Genomic DNA, 19,099 nt, shown 5'->3' with positions numbered 1-19,099 from the left:
GAGAGGGAAAGAAAGAAGAAAGAAAGAAAGAAGGAAGGAAGGAAGGAAGCAAGGAAGGAAGGAAGGAAGGAAGGAAGGAAGGAAGGAAGGAAGGAAGGAAGGAAAGAAAAGAAAGAAAGAAGAGAGAGAGAGAGAAGAAAGAAAGAAAGAAAGAAAGAAAGAAAGAAAGAAAGAAAGAAAGAAAGAAAGAAAGAAAGAAAGAAAGAGAAAGAAAGAAAGAAAAGAGAAAGAAAATGTATGGAAGGAAACTGTTAACCCTGGAACCAGTGGTTACTTCTCAAGAAGGTGGAGATCAAAGTGGGAGACAGATTTCCTTTTCCCATATTACATTTTGTTCTATTCGAATTATTCACACCAGTGTGTATTACTTCTTCAATGCAAGTGAATTCCAAAGGGAGACGGATTTCTAATTAGCTTGATTATGATAATTATTTCACAGTGTACACATAGATCAAAACATCTCACCATATATAATTTTTTTTTTGGGCAATTATACCTCACTAAAAGTGGAAAAGACAAACACAAAAGAAAATGAAGAAGAAAAAGTTAATAAGCATTCCTAAGTTTAAAAAGAAATAAGTAAATACAGGCCGGGCGCAGTGGCTCATGCCTGTAATCCCAGCACTTTGGGAAACCAAGGTGGGCAGATCACCTGAGGTCAGGAGTTCGAGACCAGCTTGGTCAACATGGTGAAACCCTGAAGGGGTGGCCTGCCCCTCCACACCTGTGGGTGTTTCTCGTTAGGTGGAACGAGAGACTTGAGAAAAGAAATGAGACACAGAGACAAAGTATAAAGAAAGAAAAGCAGGGGCGTAGGGGACCGGCGCTCAGCTTACAGAGGACCCACGCCGGCACCGGTCTCTGAGTTCCTTTAGTATTTATTGATAATTATCTTTACCATCTTAAAGATAAGGGAGTGGCAGGACAATAGGATCATTGTAGGGAAGAAATCGGCAGTAAGACATATGAACAAAAACCTCTGTGACATGAATAAGTTTAAAGGAAAATGCTGTGCCTTGAGATGCATATGCAAACATCTCCATAAACCTCTTAGCGTTACTTCAGCCTATCACATGGGGAGAAACCTTGGACAATACCTAGCTTTCCTAGGCAGAGGTCCCTGTGACCTTTGGCCGTGTACGTGTCCCTGGGTAGTTGAAATTAAGAGAATGGTGATGACTTTTAACCAGCAAGCTGCCTTCAGGCACTTGTTTAACAAAGACACATCCTGCACAGCCCAAAATCCATTAAACCTTGAGTCACCGCAGCACATGTCTCTTGCAAGGACAAGGTTGGGGGTAGAGTCACAGATTAACAGCATCTCAAATACAGAACAAAATGGAGTCTCTTATGTCTACTTCTTTCTATATAGACACAGTAACAGGCTGATCTCTCTTTCTTTTCCCCACAAAACCCCATCTCTACTAAAAATACAAAAATTAGCCAGGCATGGTGGTGTGTACCTGTAATCCCAGCTACTCGGGAGGCTGGGACAGGAGAATCACTTGCACCTGGGAGGCGGAGGTTTCAGTGAGCTGAGATGGTGCCACTGCACTCCTGCCTGGGTGACAGAGCAGGACTCTGTGTCAAAAGATAATAATAAGTAAATACATAGAATTATCACATGACCTAGCAATTCCACTTATAGGTATAAACTCAAAAGAATTGAAAGCAGGAATTAAAACAAATACTTGTACATGCATGTTCATAGCAGCATTATTCACCTCAACCAGATGGTAGAACAACCTAAATGTCCATCAGCTGATGAATGATGAACAAAACATGGCATATCCATGTGATGGAATATTATTTGGCCATGAAGAGGAATGAAGTAGTGGTACATGGTCCAGTGCACATGAAACTCGAAAACATTATGCTGAGTGAAGGAAGCCTGTCACCAAAGGTCACACATTGTATGATTCCATTTATATAAAACACACAGAGTAAGTAAATTCAAAGAGACAGAATGCAGATGGATGGTTGCCCGGGGCTGAGGGGAGGAAGGAATGGGGAGTAACTGCTTAATGGATACAGGGTTTCCTTTTGGGGTGATAAAAATGTTTGGAACTAGATAGAGGTGGTGATTGGACAACACTGCGAACGTGCCAAATGCCACTGAATTGTTCACTTACAAATGGTTGATTTAATGTTGTGACTATCACCTCAGTAAAAATATATTAGTGATTTTTTTTTTTTTTTTTTTTTTTTGAGACGGAGTCTCGCTCTGTCGCCCAGCCCAGGCTGGAGTGCAGTGGCGCGATCTCGGCTCACTGCAAGCTCCGCCTCCCGGGTTCACGCCATTCTCCTGCCTCAGCCTCCCGAGTAGCTGGGACTACAGGCGCCCACAACCGCGCCCGGCTAATTTTTTATATTTTTAGTAGAGACGGGGTTTCACCGTGGTCTCGATCTCCTGACCTTGTGATCCGCCCGCCTCGGCCTCCCAAAGTGCTGGGATTACAGGCGTGAGCCACCGCGCCCGGCCATTTTTTTTTTTTTTTTTTTTTGAGACAGAGTCTCACTCTGTCGCCCAGGCTGGAGTGCAGTGGCATGATCTCAGCTCACTGCAACCCCTGCCTCCCAGGTTCAAGCAATTCTCATGCCTTAGCCTCCTGAGTAGCTAGGATTACAGGTGCCTGCCACCATGTCCAGCTAATTTTTGTATTTTTAGTGGAGACGAGGTTTCGCTATGTTGGCCAGGCTGGTCTCAAACTCCTGACCTCAGGTGATTCACCCGCCTCGACCTCCCAAAGTGCTGGGATTATAGGCATGAGCCACCGTGCCCAGCCTAATTTTTTAAAAAAGTAAATGAAAGTGGAAGGGATGAGGAAGTAGTAAGAAACGGCACAGATCACCCTTGCAACAGCAATCTGCGTGTCTGCAGGTACAGGGCAGGAGCCTGAAAAACTAGCTGGCCATACATCAGCCCAGGGTACTCTTTAAAAAGAGTTCACTGAAAATAGAGCATAATGAGATTAAATCAAAAGTCAAGGTAATATTCCTGAAGTTTGCCCACGATCCCACCAAACTAAGAACTACTGTATCTTCATTTATGTTCCGACGACGGGTTTTTTGTGTTTGTTTTTGTTTTTCTTTTTCTTTTCTTTTTTTTTTTTTTTTTTTTTTGAGACGCCATTTTGCTCTTGTCGCCCAGGCTGGAGTGCAATGGCGTGATCTTGGCTGCAACTCTGCCTCCCGGGTTCAAGCAATTCTCCTGCCTCAGCCTCTCGGGTAGCTGAGATTACAGGCGTGCACCACCATGCCCTGCTAATTTTGTATTTTTAGTAGAAACGGGGTTTGACCATGTCGGCCAGGCTGGTCTCGAACTCCTGACCTCAAATTATTTGGAAACCGTCATATTGAGTGTGCAGGAGGGAGAATTCTGCCAGTTTGAAATGCAGTTTGGCCGCTTCTTTACTCTGTGATAATATTGTGTTTGTCGGCGAGGGTTGCCTAGCAAGTTACCACAGACCAGGGTTGGGGGAGGGTCTTAACCAACAGACGCACATATCCTCGCAGTTCTGAAGGATAGAAATCAGAGACCAAGGCATGGGCAGAGCCTTCTGAGGCCCTTTGGCTTATAGATGGCCGTTCTCCCTGCGTCCTCACATGGTCGTCCCTCTGTGCATGTCTGTGCCCTAATCTCTTCTTTGTATGAAGACACCAGTCCCATTGGATTAGGGTCTACTCATCTGACCTCATGTTAACTTAATTACCTTTTTGTAGGCCCTATCTCCACATACAGTTGCATTCTGACGTACCAGCGGTCAGGACTTCAGTATATGAATTTTGGGGAGACAATTCAGCTGATAACAATTGTATTAGTCTGTTCTCACACTGCTACAAAGAAATCCCCAAGACTGGGTAATTTATAAAGGAAAGAGGTTTCACTGACTCACAGTTCCACATGGCAGGGGAGGCCTCAGGAAGCTTACAGTTATGGCGGAAGGGGAAGCAGTCATCTTCTTCACAAGGCGACAGGAGAGAGAGGGCATGCAAAAAAGAGGAAGTGCCACACATTAAAACAGTCAGCTCTCATGAGAACTCACTATCATGAGAAGAGCATGGGGGAATCGTCCCCACGATCCAATCACCTCCCTCCCTCAACACGTGGGAATTACAGGGCCCTCCCTCAACATGCGGGGATTACAATTAGAGGTGAGGTTTGGGTGGGGACACAGAGACAAACCATATCAACAGTGATAGCATTATGTGATAATAATAACAACAACAACTTCCAGAGATAGCTGTGTTGCAGGCACTGTCCTAAGTTCTTACATATATTATTTCATTAATCTTCTAGGACAACAGTCCTAAAAGAGAGGTCCTATTTTACAGATGAGGAGCCCAAAAACGAGCTTAGGGTCACGCACAGCTAGAATGTGCGATTTGAACCCAGGCAAGCTCAAGGCTCTTGGTCAATCCATGCAAGGAGAGAAAGGAAAAAGAAGAGAGCAGGGAGGAAGAAGGGAAGGATACCAGGGACCGCAGTACAGAAAGGCTGGGTTTCCTGCTACTACAGTGGGTGGGGCTCAAGCAACCAAACAGATTTTGTTTTTTTTAATTCTAACCATACTCACCAACCCTAAATTAGTAAACTATTTTTTATGCGTGTCCTTATGTCCTAGAATATGGAGTCAAACTGGTTTTTGTTGTGGTGGTAGTTTTTGAGACAGAGTCTCACTCACTCTGTCGCCCAGGCTGGAGTGCAAGGGCATGATCTCGGCTCACTGCAACCTCCACCTCCCAGGCTCAAGCGATCCTCCTGCCTCAGCCTTCAGGGTGGCTAGGATTACAGGCGCACACCAGCATGCCCAGCTAAGTTTTGTATTTTTAGTAGAGATGGGGTTTCACCATGCTGGCCAGGCTGGTCTCAAACTCCCGACCTCAGATGATCCACCCTCCTCGGCCTCCCAAAGTGCTGGGATTACAGATGTGAGCCACAATGTCTGACCTACTGCAAACTGTTTCATAACTAGCTTTTCACTTAACAAGATGTCAACTTACTTCCATGCCATTCCTTTGAAACATACTATTTAGTGGCTGCATTGTATTCAGCTGTATGGGTGCACCATTATTTAGTCAATCCACATTCATTGGACATTTGTGTTCTTTCCTATTGTGTTAGCCCATTCTCACACTGCTTATAAAGACATACTCAAGACTGAATAACTTATAAAGGAAAGAGGTTTAATTGACTCACAGTTCAGCAGGGCTGGGAAGGCCTCAGGAAACTTACAATTGTGGTGGAAGGGGAAACAAACACGTTCTTCACATGGTGGCAGGAAGGAGAAGTGCTGAGCAAAAGGGGGGAAAACCCCTTATAAAACCATCACATATCATCAGAACTCACTATCGTGAGAGCAGGATGGGGGAAGCTGATCTCATGATTCAGTTATCTCACCTAGTCCCTCCCACAACATGTGGGGATTATGGGAACTACAATTCAAGATGAGATTTTGGTGGGGACACAGCCAAACCATATCACCAAAGAACATCATTGTATTTCAGATCTTTAAAGTATCTACAATGCTGATTTCCTTTCAATAAGTCCCTAGATGTAGACTTTTGGGATCTCTGAGAATGCAGATGTCTAATGTTTTTACCGTTGTTGAAACTTCTACCTGCAGGGGGTACGATGGGAAAAAAAATTTTAGGATGGAAAAAATTAGCATATTTAATCGCTCAAGTCAATAAGGTGAAGAGGTAGAGATGAAAGATACAGGAGGAGGCTGGGCACACTGGCTCACACCTGTAATCCCAGCACTTTGGGAGACCAAGGCAGGCAGATCACTTGAGCTCGGGAGTTTGAGACCAATCTGGGCAACATGGTGAAACCCTCTGTAGTAAAAATGCAAAAATTATCCAGGCGTGGTTGTGGGTGCCTGTAACCCAGCTACTTCGGAAGCTGAGATGGGAGGATCTCTTGAGCACAAAAGATCGAGGCTGCAGTAAGCCAAGACTGCACCAATGCACTCCAGCCTGGGCAATTGGGAGTGAGACCTGTCAAGAAAGAAAGAAAGAAAGAAAGAGAGAGAGAGGAAGGAAGGAAGGAAGGAAGGAAGGAAGGAAGGAAGGAAGGAAGGAAGGAAGGAAGGAAGGAAGGAAGGAAGGAAGGAAGGAAGGAAGGAAGGAAGGAAGGAGAAAGAAAGAGAAAAAAGGAAGGTAAGGAAAGGAAAGGAAAGGAGAAAGAGAGAGAAAGAGAAAAAAAGAAAAAAGAAAGAGGAGGAGAAATGCATCACGTATGGAGCAGTCTCCCCAGTGAGGTCGACGGCATGGAACTAGACCCTTACAGAGGAAAAGGCATGCTTCTCCCATTTTAGCTGCCTGTAAATGCAGTTTTGTTTAGAGTGCTCTAATAGTGTCTCTTTAATAGCGTTTATTTTCTCTATGAAGTAGGACGCAAAGTCATCTGCTGCAAAGGGGGAATTGTGGGTTTGGAGGCTTCTACGAGTCATTAAAGGAACATTGCTAGGAAGACTGAGGACCTATATTCCTATGTTCAGCTGCACTCTCCCCTACTAGATGTGTATCTGATCTCTAAAAATCACTCCTTTTGGTTGAAAAGACTCATCCCAGTCGGGCACAATGACTCATGCCTATAATCCCAGCACTTTCAGGGGCCGCAGCAGGCGATCACCTGAGGTCAGGAGTTTGAGACCATCCTGGCCAACATGGTGAAACCCCATCTCTACTAAAAATACAAAAATTCACTGGGCTTGGTGGCACAGGCCTGTAATCCCAGCTACTCGGGCGCCTGGGGCAGGAGATTCGCTGGGAACCTGGGAGGCAGAGGCTGCAGTGAGCCAAGATCACGCCATTGCACTCCAGCCTGGGTGACAGAGTGAGACTCTGTCTCAAAAAAAAAAAACAAAAAAACAAAAAAACAAAAAGAAAGAAAAGACTCATCCCTTCTGGGGCCCCTGGCCCCTGGATGTCTGTAAAGTCTACTCCTTCTATATCATAAACTTGAGAACACCTGTCTATTCCATCTCCTAAAGCCTCAGGAAACCCATGCACCTGTTTTCCTGAAGCCCTTCTTGGACCCCCAGCATCCTGGAAACCTACATCCTGCAATATAAGCAGCAGCTCCTGGCCAGGCGCGGTGGCTCGTGCCTATAATCCCAGCACTTTGGGAGACCAAGGGGGGTGGATCACAAGGTCAGGAGTTCAAGATTCAGCCTGGCCAAGATAGTGAAAACCCGTCTCTATTAAAAATACAAAAAATTAGCTGGGCGTGGTGGCAGGCGCCTGTAATTCCAGCTACTTGGAAGGCTGAGGCAGGAGAATCACTTGAACTGGGAGGGCAGAGGTTGCAGTGAGCTGAGATCTCGCCACTGCACTCCAGCCTGGGTGACAGAGTGAGAAAAAAAAAAAAAAAAGCAGCAGCAGCAGCAGCAGCAGCAGCTCCTATTCTGTCCCCTGAACCCAGCAAAAGCTTCTTTTTCTCAGAATCTGCCGTTAATGATTTCCCTGAGTCCTAGATTTCGGGATTCTCCAGTTCCTCTGATATTACAATCTGGCAAGAGGTTTGGACAAATAGGACATATTTTTGGTTAAGTATCTGTTGATGTGTCTATAGAAGTTTGTTCTGCCATTCTTGAAGCTTTTCTGTAGGTTTGAAATTTTTCAAAATAAAAACTTAGTAAATGAGTAATCCAAGACTGTCCATATTCTTTTTTTCTTTTCTTTTTTTTTTTTTTTTTTTTTTGAGACGGAGTCTGGCTCTGTCGCCCAGGCTGGAGTGCAGTGGCGCAATCTTGGCTCACTGCAAGCTCTGTCTCCCGCCATGCTCCTGCCTCAGCCTCCCGAGTAGCTGGGACTACAGGCACCCGCCACCATGCCTGGCTAATTTTTTGTATTTTTAGTACAGACGGGGTTTCACTGTGTTAGCCAATGAGTTAATGTTAGCCAATGAGCCACTGGTCTCAATCTCCTGACCTCGTGTTCCACCCGCCTCAGCCTCCCAAAGTGCTGGGATTACAGGTGTGAGCCACCGCACCCGGCCCATATTCTTTTTCAAACCAAATCAGCTTGGGGTACTATTTCCCCAGATGAAGATTCTTGACACCTCTTAAGAAGAGGAAGACATTCCTTGGAGCCACCAGTGGCACCCAGGAACAAAACCAAACTCACTTAGCCCTAGGATCTCCCTTAGAGAAACAGAAACTGCGCATGCCAGGAGAGAGAAGGCTGCTTGGTGGATGGGCTGTGATCAGCATCCACCCTTCCAGCTGCCCTTTGACTCAAGCACAAGCACTTCATCTTTTTGCTGTCTCCCGTGAAACCCCACTGCCACAATAGTTAGCTCCTGCTCTAGTAAGAAATGTCAGTAGAGGCTTCCTGGCTGGGATGACCAAGAGTCAATTTAGCGTTCAGCTGGGCGTTGCCCAGTCTCCTCGTCTGGTTCTCACTCTGTTGTGTGGTCCAGTCTGCTAGCTGTTCACTCACCTTCCTGCTGACTTACTGCCTTGCCTCATCTGGCTTGGCCCTTTAGTTCCTGGAAAGTCCTTGGCTCCTGACTGTTATCTGACCTTCGACCTGCTGCCTCTCTTGATTAACCTTCAGATTTCTGCCTGCCTGATTTCAACCACTTCCTTGAACTACGCACATATTCCTGATATTAAAGCACTGATCACGACATTCACCCACTTCGTTGGGTCTGACCAGCCCTCAGCACCCCTTGAGTTGTGTGCACCCAGCCTCTCTCCAGTCCTGTTAAATGTGGCATTCACAGATAGTCCAGCCCCACAGAGCTCACTGAAGCTATCATGTACGCTCGTAACATCGGCATTTGAACAAACCCGACATTCACAGATTTGGTTCTGAAACTCCCTGACCTTTATCTCACACCTGGTTCTGTGTACATCTTTTGTGACTTCATGTGCTGCGACACCTGGCATTTTTATTCTCCTCCCCTTGTTCAGACTTTCCAGCCCCACCCCCCACCTCCTAAGAGGGGCTAGAGGTTACTTTGGTCACTAGTGGCCAATGACTTAATCAATCATGCCTATGTAATGAAGTTTCCGTAAAATCCCAAAAGAGGAGAAAGTAAAAGTAAAAGAATTTTTAAAAAAGAATAATAATAAAAAAAGGTTGATAGAGCTTCCAGATGGCCAAACACATGGAGGTTCCTGTGTAACCGCCCAACATGTTCACCTTGTCCACTGCCTAGACAGAGCCAATTTCTCAAGACAGGGGAATTACCAAAGAGAAAGAGTAATTCACACAGAGCCAGCTGTGTGCAAGACCAGAGTTTTATTCTCACTCAAATCAGTCTCCACATCTTGTGTCAGAAGTGATCTGTGGTGTGAGAGCATAGTAGGAGAAACTGCATTTGTTTTCTCCTCTATCTTGTCAGGGGTATAGGAATGGAGTACATTTTCTATTTCCCAGGCCAGGGGTTAAGCTCACTAACATACAATGAGCAGCTACAAAATGATTTTTTAAAACTCAACAACCCAATAAAAAAGTTGGCAACGTATAGGTAGGAATGAACGGTTTACGAAAAACAAAATACAAACAGCTCTAAAACATATAAAAGATATTCAACCTCGGCCAGGCGCAGTGGCCCACGCCTGTAATCCCAGCACTTTGGGAGGCTGAGACAAGTGGATCACGAGGTTAGGAGATCAACACCATCCTAGCCAACATGACGAAACCCCGTCTCTACTAAAAATACAAAAATTAGCCGGCCGTGGCGGCAGGTACCTGTAATCCCAGCTACTCAGGAGGCCGAGGCAGAAGAATTGCTTGAACCCAGGAGGCGGAGGCTGCAGTGAGCCGTGATCGCATCACTGCACTGCAGCCTGGGCGACAGAGCGAGACTTCATCTCAAAAAAAAAAAAAAAGATATTCAGCCTCATAAAATACGAATGCCAGTTAAACTACACTGAAACATCACTTTCACCTATCAAATTGGCAAAAATCTAAGAGCTTGGTAACATATCCTGTCACTAAGGCCATCAGAAACAGACCCTCTCACACACTGTTGGTGGAAATGTAAATTGGTTAAATGCCTGTGGCAATTTAGCAGCGTCTATCAAAATTATAATGCATGTACATTTGTTCCAGCAGTTCTACTGCTAGACATTTATTTTATGAATATTCCCACATAAGTGTGAAATGATCAGGGATAAAGTTATCTATTCCAATATTGTTTATTAGAGGGTATTTTGAGTATATTCAATATTTGATAAAGTAAATTTTAAAATAATTTAATAAAAACCGTTTCATTAAAATATTTTATTGTGGTAAGAACACTTAACATGAGCTCTACCTTCTTGACAAATGTTTTAAGTGCATTACGCATTATTGTTGACTAGAACAAAACTCTGTTTTTGAAATAATAAAGGAAATAAATTGTTAGAAATACCCTAGAGAAAGATTCTGAAGTGAATCCTCAAAACACTGTCATTTTGTAACCCCAGCTCTCCATCTCGGTCTGCAGAGTTTTAAAATGCACTCCCTACAAAAGCCTGAGGGCTGAATGAGAAGCTACTTCTCCAAAAGCCCGTGTCCCTCAACAAACAAGCTCGTCCCCTGTGGCAAGGCACGCCCTCTGGTTTTACTGCTTATGCAGAGCTGTTGCTGAATTGACAGATGGTGCCGCTGTGAAAATACAGCCACGTGGGAGAGAAATAAATCAATAAGAAAGAAGACTGAAACACTCGCTCCAGATTCTTTTTTATTCTTGTGAATGCGAATCAGAATTTTCTAATAAAAATCAAGTTAAAAAAATTTATGCCAGGTGTGCTACATATTGAGCAACGGTTTCAGGAAAATATCAGAACTGGCTGTGGCTAAAATGAAAAACATTTTACAGGCTGTTTGTAAAAGCTGATCACCCCCGAGCCTGGCCAACACAGTGAAACCCTGTCTCTACCAAAACAAACAAACAAACAAACAAACAAAAATTAGCCAGGCGTGGTGGTGCGCAGCCTGTGATCCCAGCTACTCAGAAGGCTGAGGCAGGAGAATCACTTCAACCTGGGAGGTGAGATTGAAGTGAGCCGAGATGGCACCACTGCACTCCAGCCTGCTGGGTGACAAAGTGAGACTCCGTTTCCAAAAAAAAGCTGGTCACCTCGATCTTTATCGCAATGAAGAAAAGACAAGACATTTTTAACAGCCTTCATCCCCCTAATTAGCTTATTTTTTTTATTATGCAGTTAATTTGAAAGCTTTATTTAAACAAATTGAGTGGATCAGTGTGGAAAGGTAAGTCAATACACAGCAGATTAAAGATAACAAAAAGAAACAAGTGACCTATATTTTCAGAACATTTCCAGAATGATCGTTTGTTTTGTTTGATCAGTGCTAGAGAAAGAAGTGGCTGGAAGTTGGCAAAAGAACAAGCGGGAAACTGTAAAACTGCCTGTCTGAAATCTGGGTTTTTTGGTGGTTATTTGGGCCAGGCCGACTTCTGGTTGCCAGCACTTCTCACATCAAGCACCCGGTCCACCACAAATATGCACATCTCGTCACATGCCAGTGACATCACATGCCCTCCAGTGGGTAAGCTTTCTTCACTTTGTCTAAATCTTTTGGAATCACAGCAACCAATTGACTGGATGTGACAGTTTCTATAATTTTTCATCAAGTGACTGAAAAAAAACCCTGACGTTTGAAAAGAGCCACTTTTAAAAAGTTGTAAACAAGCGTGAAGGGGCTTTCCTGGGTCATTAGCTGATTTTTATTTTGCAAAATGCATTCCCTGGAGACTTTCTAAGAAACTACTGTGCTTGATACCAAACTCATAAAAAGCTAGAAATTAGCTTTGTTTAAAAATGGCCATTTTTCAATCGTCTAAAGCCAGGATTGCTGTAATTTATGAAAATATCTGTATAAAGTATTTAAGATATTATGGAATAATACATGAAAATAATATATAGTTACAGATATACTAAGCTCAACAGTACCAACAGGCTAGCTCCAAATTTCCCCCCAAATCTAAAGTTTTCCCTTTTTCGTACAGGAAGTTGGAAAAGAAACTAAAAATAGAGCTTTATTTTACTGAGAGGCAACCAAGATTTTACTTCCTATTTTTTTCTTACTTCTGGAATATTCCATTTAATATTGGCAAAATGCATATTTCATAACAAAAGGAGAAACAAAAGAAAATTATCAGGAAAACAATGCCTACATGAAGTTAAAATGCTCCCTTCTAAACACTTTGTACCTGTTTATTCCCTCTCATAATGCAAGCTTTCAGGAAAACCACGCTCAGCTCCATCTCTCTGTGCCTAGGAGGGCTGGGTTGTCAATGTCAGGGAGGGGAAGAAAGCCCAAGACAGGTTGAGCTGAGGTCAGGTACTTGGAGATGCCAAAGCCTGGTACAAAGTAGAAAAGCAGATTTAAGGATGGCCTGAGGTCAGAAAATGAGTCAAGAGCCAGATACACCAAGTTCAAACCAGGACAAGCCAAAAACCAGAGCCTTTGTGACAAATCTAAGAACAAATGAGACAGGGATATATGAATAGGCAAGTTAAACGAGACTAAGAAGCACATCAAATGGGTGTAGCTAAATCCACACAGACACTTTGTTCAGTGGCAGGGCCTCTTCCTCCACCCGCAGGCTTTCGGCAGTCTTAAAGGAGCAGTATTCTGAAAATATTATGGAAGGGACCAAAACAACTAATATAAGATGAAGACTTGGTTGTGCAAAAATGCACCACCAATCCCCAAAAGGAAGGTCTACAAGGAGCACACAAGGTAAAGATTGCCATTGCTATTGTTAGAACAATAAATTATATGTGACTATTATTTAGCACCCTTGAACACACAAAATAAGACTGATGTAACATTTAGCCCATAATGTATTCATTCAAAATATTTATTGAGTACTTACAGCCAGACGCTGTGCTGAAAGCTGGGGATAAAAAGTTAAACAAAATGTAGACTGTGCTCTCAAGAAATTCACAGAGCAAAAGGAAAGAAGCGATTTCAATACAGTGTAATAAGTACATTGCAAGGGGGAAATCATGGGGTGTTAAGATAGAAGGACGATGAAAGTTTCCAAAGGAGAGGAAATCTAAGCTGAGAACTGAAGGAGTGACGCAGGGGCGGCGGGAGAACTTCTCTCCTTTATGTTTAATTACTGTCCAGAGCCATGGAGAATTTAGAGACAACACAAAAAAGACAATTAAATGAATGAAGGCCTCAAAAATATGACCATCTGCAGGGAGTGAAAGCAGTAGCATGGTCTGATCTTGAGTACTGTTAAAAGTAGAATTTTCAAAATGTTAAACAACACGTATACAGAAGAGCATATGTCAAGGTTATTTTTAGCTCGTTAATGAGGGAACAAACAGAATGTCAAAATGATTCAAAGGCAGATACAAGAAACGAATGTACATATTTTCTATCAAAGAGAAGAAAGCTAGAATAAAATTATTGAATACTAAAACTCATCAGTGTTCTACAGAGCAATAAACTATCATCTTTAGGGTTTTTTTCTCTAGTGAACAGAAATAATTGGCATTATTATTAGACAAAAATAATTTTTATTATATCAATTTATTACATATTAACATCTAACTTTTGTTGTAAAAATGCCTGGGCCCTATTCATTAGCTAATAGGAAGTTAAATCAAATTGTATTTGCCAAGAGAGTCAAGTGATCCTTACACAGGCTTGTTAGTGAACCCCTAGCCTAACAATAAAAGTCACACCACCATCTTTTTGGCTACCTTCTATGCATTGGATCATTTTGTTTAGTAATCTCCAAAAATGTTTAGCCTCTGAAACGTACTTAGTATGAAGACATCCCACAAGGAGAGTTGTGACCTTCCTCAGTCTCCACAAACAAATAGACTAAACGTTATAGGAAAATAGATTTCTTCTATCTGATTCTAAGGTGTAAGGATGATAAGAACCACCCACATTCTGGCTGGGCACGGTGGCTCACGCCTGTTATCCCAGCACTTTGGGAGGCCGAGGCGGGTGGATCACCTGAGGTCAGGAGTTCGAGAGCAGCCTGGCCAACATGGTGAAACCCCGTCTACTAAAAATGCAAAAAATTAGCTGGGCATGGTGCTGGGCGCCTGTAATCCCAGCTACTCGGGGGCTGATGCAGGAGAATCGCTTGAACCCGGGAGGCAGAGGTTGCAGCGAGCTGAGATTGCACCACTGCACTCCAGCCAGGGTGACAAGAGCGAAACTCCATCTCAAAAAAAAAAAAAAGAAAGAAAGAAAGGAACACCCACATTCCAAGCAGTGTTATTACACTGTTTTTCTCATTTAATCATCTCACCAATCCCATGCAGTAGGTGTGACCACATTTAATTTGTATACTTGAGGAAACAAAGGGTCACAGAAATTAAATAACTTGCCCAAATATAAATTTAAAAAGTTATTTGAAAGGGCAGGTTGGCAGTATCAATCCGAATTTAAAACATGCATATCCTCTGACCCAATTCATTCTTTAGAATCTATCCTAAAGAAAGGTTTACTACTGGGTACAGTGGCTCACGCCTGTGGTCCCTGGGAAGCTGAGGCCAAAGGATTGCTTGGGCCCAGAAGTTCAAGGCTGCAGTGAGCTAGGGTGGCGCCACTGTACTCCAGCCTCGGCAAGAAAGCAAAACCCTGTATTTGCAAAGGAATAGGAAAGAAGGAAGGAAGAAAGGGTGACAAATCTGAGTCATCATAAGAGGATATGGTTAAATAAATTAGAATATATCCACATTATGGGATATTAAGCCATATTAAAAATGAGTTAGATAAATCCATACTTACCTCCAAGATATACTGTTCAGCAAAAGAAGCAACTTTCATGATAATATGTACATGTAAACAAAAATATGCTCTAAAAGCTGGAAAGGATGTAGCTCAACTGTTAACCGTGGTTACCTCAGGAAAGGGGGGGAGGCATGGGGGAAGCAGGGGAAGGTAAGGGTGGGAGGAGGAGAGGTTTGTATTTCACCCTATAGTCGTATATTTCTAGAACCATTTATGATGGCAATGTATTACTGACATAATTGTTTAAATAATGAATGATATGAGTTGCGGAAGGATAACTTGCTGGAGATTACCCAAGCGGTAAAAGCAATTTACATTGGGATTCAAACTCAGGTCTGACTAATTTTTTTTTTTTTTTTTTCTGAGACGGAGTCTTGCTGTCACCCAGGCTGGAGTGCAGAGGCATGATCTCGGCTCACTGCAATCTCCACCTCCCAGGTTCAAGCAATTCTCCTGCCTCAGCCTCTCGAGTAGCTGGGATTACAGGCGACTGCCACCACACCTGGCTTATTTTTGTATTTTTAGTAGAGATGGGGTTTCACCATGTTGGCCAGGCTGGTCTCAAACTCCTGACCTCGTGATCCACCCACCTCGGCCTCCCAAAGTGCTGGGATTACAGGCATGAGCCACCATGCCTGCCCAGGTCTGACTAATTTTTAAAACGGTAGCCTTTGCAAATTATCATTCACCTCACTAATCATCCAGAACTGCATTTGCTACAGGAATGTTCTTGAGGATGTGTTTGCCACATCTGTCAGGAAGAAAATTTCTTTAGAGTTAAGGGTTGGGGACCTGCTTTGTTTCTCCTAAGACACTGGTATGGTTTGTTTGTTTTTTCCTCCAGGACAATGAGAATTCCATACCAAAATGTACCTGCTTTTCATCTTGATCACCAAGAAACTCACAGTCAAATCTACCACCTATCTCTTATAATCTGGTTTCACAGTAGGTCCTCAGTCTGAGGAAAAAACTAGAAGTGAGTGAAAGTAAAGTCCAAGTCCACGTCAAAATATGACTGCCGAGTCAGGCTCAGCCTATTAGACCATATCTCCTCAATCCTCTCGGAAAACGTCAGGAGCCATACTAACAGCAAATTCTCAGGCTTGAGTATGCTTAAGAAACACCTGAGATTAATCATTGAAAATACAGATTCCCGGCCAGACACAGTGGCTCACGCCTGTAATCCCAGAACTCTGGGAGGCTGAGGCGGGTGGATCATGAGGTCAAGAGATCGAGATCATCCTGGCAATATGGTGAAACCCCATCTCTACTAAAAATACAAAAATTAGCCATTCGTGGTGGTGTGCACCTGTAGTCCCAGCTACTTGGGGAGGCTGAGGCAGGAGAATCACTTGAACTTAGGAGATGGAGGTTGCAGTGAGCCAAGATCATACCACTGCACTCCAGCCTGGTGACAGAGTGAGACTCTGTCTTAAAAAAAAAAAAAAATACAGACTCTCAAGATGTACCCCCACTAAAACACTTGGACATGAATGTTCCTAATAGACAAAACAATGGAAAAACCCTAAATGTCCATCAAGAGATGAACAGACAAACTATGATACAGTCGTAGAGTGGAATACTACAAAACACAGCAACAATAATATGGAAAAAACTACTTACTGATACACACCCAGCAACACAGATGAGTCTCACAAACATTGTGCCTCCCCATGATGGCTTTCCTACAGTGACAACTCTTATCTGGATGGGTAGGATCCTGTACGTGCCTGGCTCCCCATCCACCAGTGCTGACTTAGTTCCTGCTGCTGCTGAATGTCCAAACTGCCAGCCACAATGTGACCCTACCCTTTGAAGAGACCAATCACTTTATAGCAGGTTGACTACATTAGACCCCTTCTATCCTGGGAAAGACAGAAATTCATCTTGCCTCGGTGACACAAATTCCAGACATGGATTTTTCTTTCCAGTCCTCTGTGGCTTAGGGAAGCACTACTATTCTGAAATGAAATCTCTCATGACAAAGTAGAACCAAAGGTCCTACCTTACAGCAAAGAAGCTGTAGCAATGGTACATCACCTGAGATCCACTTACCAAAGGGGCTGCAGCAATGGTACATCACCTGAGACCCACTGGTCTCTCACAAACCACATCTCCTAGAAGCCACCGGCCTGATAAAGCAATAGAATGGCCTCTTAAAGATATGGCCATTTAAGAGGCTGTTTAATGGCCTCTGAAAGCAATGGATGCTTTCTTCAAGCTGGGGCACCAGCTTGAAGATGGCACCTTGCAAGGGTGGGACATCATCCTCCATGATGTGCTACATATCCTAAATCAACAAGCATTCTATGTTCCTGTGGTCTTGGTAGGTAGAATGCATGGTTCTAGGAACCAAGGGGCAAAAATAGGAGTGGCCCCACTTACCATCACCCCCAATCACCCACTTGAGGAATTTGTGCTTCCTACCCTACAAATTTAAGCATTGTGAATCTTGAAGTACCTATACCAGTGGTGGTAACACTTCTGCCTGGGGACACATTCAGAATTTCACTGAACTTTAAGCCATGGCTGCTGCCTGGTCACTTTAGAGTCCTCGTGCTAAGAGACCAGCAGACAAGGAAAGGAGTCATCATATTAGCAGGGGAATTTGCCTCTGAGCATCAGTAGAAAGTAGGTAGGTAGGTAGGTCTGCTGCTACATACATATGCCATATGTTTGGCACTCAGGTAATCCACCGGAACAGCTCTTGGCATACCCATGCCATGTTTTAAACGTAAATGGACACGCAGAGAAGACACGGCCTGAGATAAGCAAGGTAACCAGAGGCTTACACATTTCAGGGGTGAGCATGAGAGTTACTTAACTGGGCAAGCCTCACAGAATGGCAGGAATGCTACTCGAGGCAAAGAGAAATCTAGAATGAGTAGCAGAGGAGGGGAAGGAGGAGTATCAGCTACAGCCTTGAGGTCAACTATAGCAGCAGGTACTCTAGTACATCCCACTAACACTTCCCTTGTAAGTTCTTCAGGGAACCGGACCAACCAGAATCCTAGATAAGCTGTTTCCAGATAAGACAAACTTCCTACTGTATAGGAAGTAAATGGAGCCAAGTCACTCAAGGGGTGGACTGTAGTGGACACTGTGGAGCTCACTCAGGTTCCCTCTGCAGGACCATGCATCTATCCTCTAGCTGCTTGAAATATAAGCTGCTAAAGTCTTCCAACTCTGTTCCTTATTGGACATTGCTTTTAACCACAGGAAACTGCCTTGCTCAACATTGCCATCTCTTCTCAGGGCAGCCCATGCCAAGTGTGACTGGCTTATAGCTATTAGTCTTTTAAAAATTGAAAGCAGGCCAGGCGTGGTAGCTCACGCCTGTAATCCCAGCACTTTGGGAGCCAAGGCAGGCAGATCATGAGGTCAGGAAATCGAGACCATCCTGGCTAACAGGGTGAAACCCCATCCCTACTAAAAATACAAAAAAAATTAACCAGACATGGTGGTGAGTGCCTGTAGGCCCAGCTACTCAGGAGGCTGAGGCAGGAAAATGGCATGAACCTGGGAGGCGGAGCTTACAGTGAGCTGAGATCACACCACTGCACTGCAGCCTGGGCAACAGAGTGAGACTCTGTCTAAAAAAAAAAAAAACAAAACTGAAGGTTTCTCTTCTTTAAAGAATTAAAAATAAATAAATAAATAAATAAATAAAATTTAAAAAAAGGCCAGGCACAGTGGCTCACACCTATAATCCCAGCACTTTGGGAGGCCAAGGCAGGCAGATCACCTGAGGTCAGGAGTTTGAGACCAGCCTGACCAACATAGTGAAATCCCATCTCTACTAAAAATACAAAAAATTAGCCAGGCGTGGTGGCATGCACCTGTAATCCCAGCTACTCGGGAGGCTGAGGCAAGAGAATTGCTTGAATCCAGGAGGCAGAAGCTGTGGTAAGCCGAGATCGCGCCATCGCCCTGAAGCCTGGGCAACAAGAGCAAAACTCCGTCTGAAAAAAAAAAGAAAAGAAAAAACCCTTCAAGCAGATTTCTGGGTAGACATTCTCAGGGTTTAACAAGGAAGTGGGCTAGTTAGTTGTTAATTAGTTGTGGTAGAGTAGAGTAGGGGATGTGGTTATCTCTGTACCCAAGTTTGACTTGAAAGGCCACATGGGCAGATGTTTCCAACTCTTGAAGATTCCCTCAATCCACCTCTGCAGGTGCACACCCTCCACCCCAGTTCACCAGCCTTGCTGGTTTGGGTCCTCAAAACAAGACGTTCTGCCCTCTCTTCCTTTTCATCTCCTCATACCCAAGTCCTGGCTCTGAGGGATTTTGACCCTGACCTCATTTATTTGATCTTTCTCCTTATCTAAAACTTGGTAACTTGTAAAGTTAGAATCTCTGTTTG

Source organism: Macaca nemestrina, chromosome 4 (genome assembly GCF_043159975.1).
Source record: "Macaca nemestrina isolate mMacNem1 chromosome 4, mMacNem.hap1, whole genome shotgun sequence".
NCBI lineage: Eukaryota > Metazoa > Chordata > Mammalia > Primates > Cercopithecidae > Macaca > Macaca nemestrina.
This window is presented reverse-complemented; position numbering follows the sequence as displayed.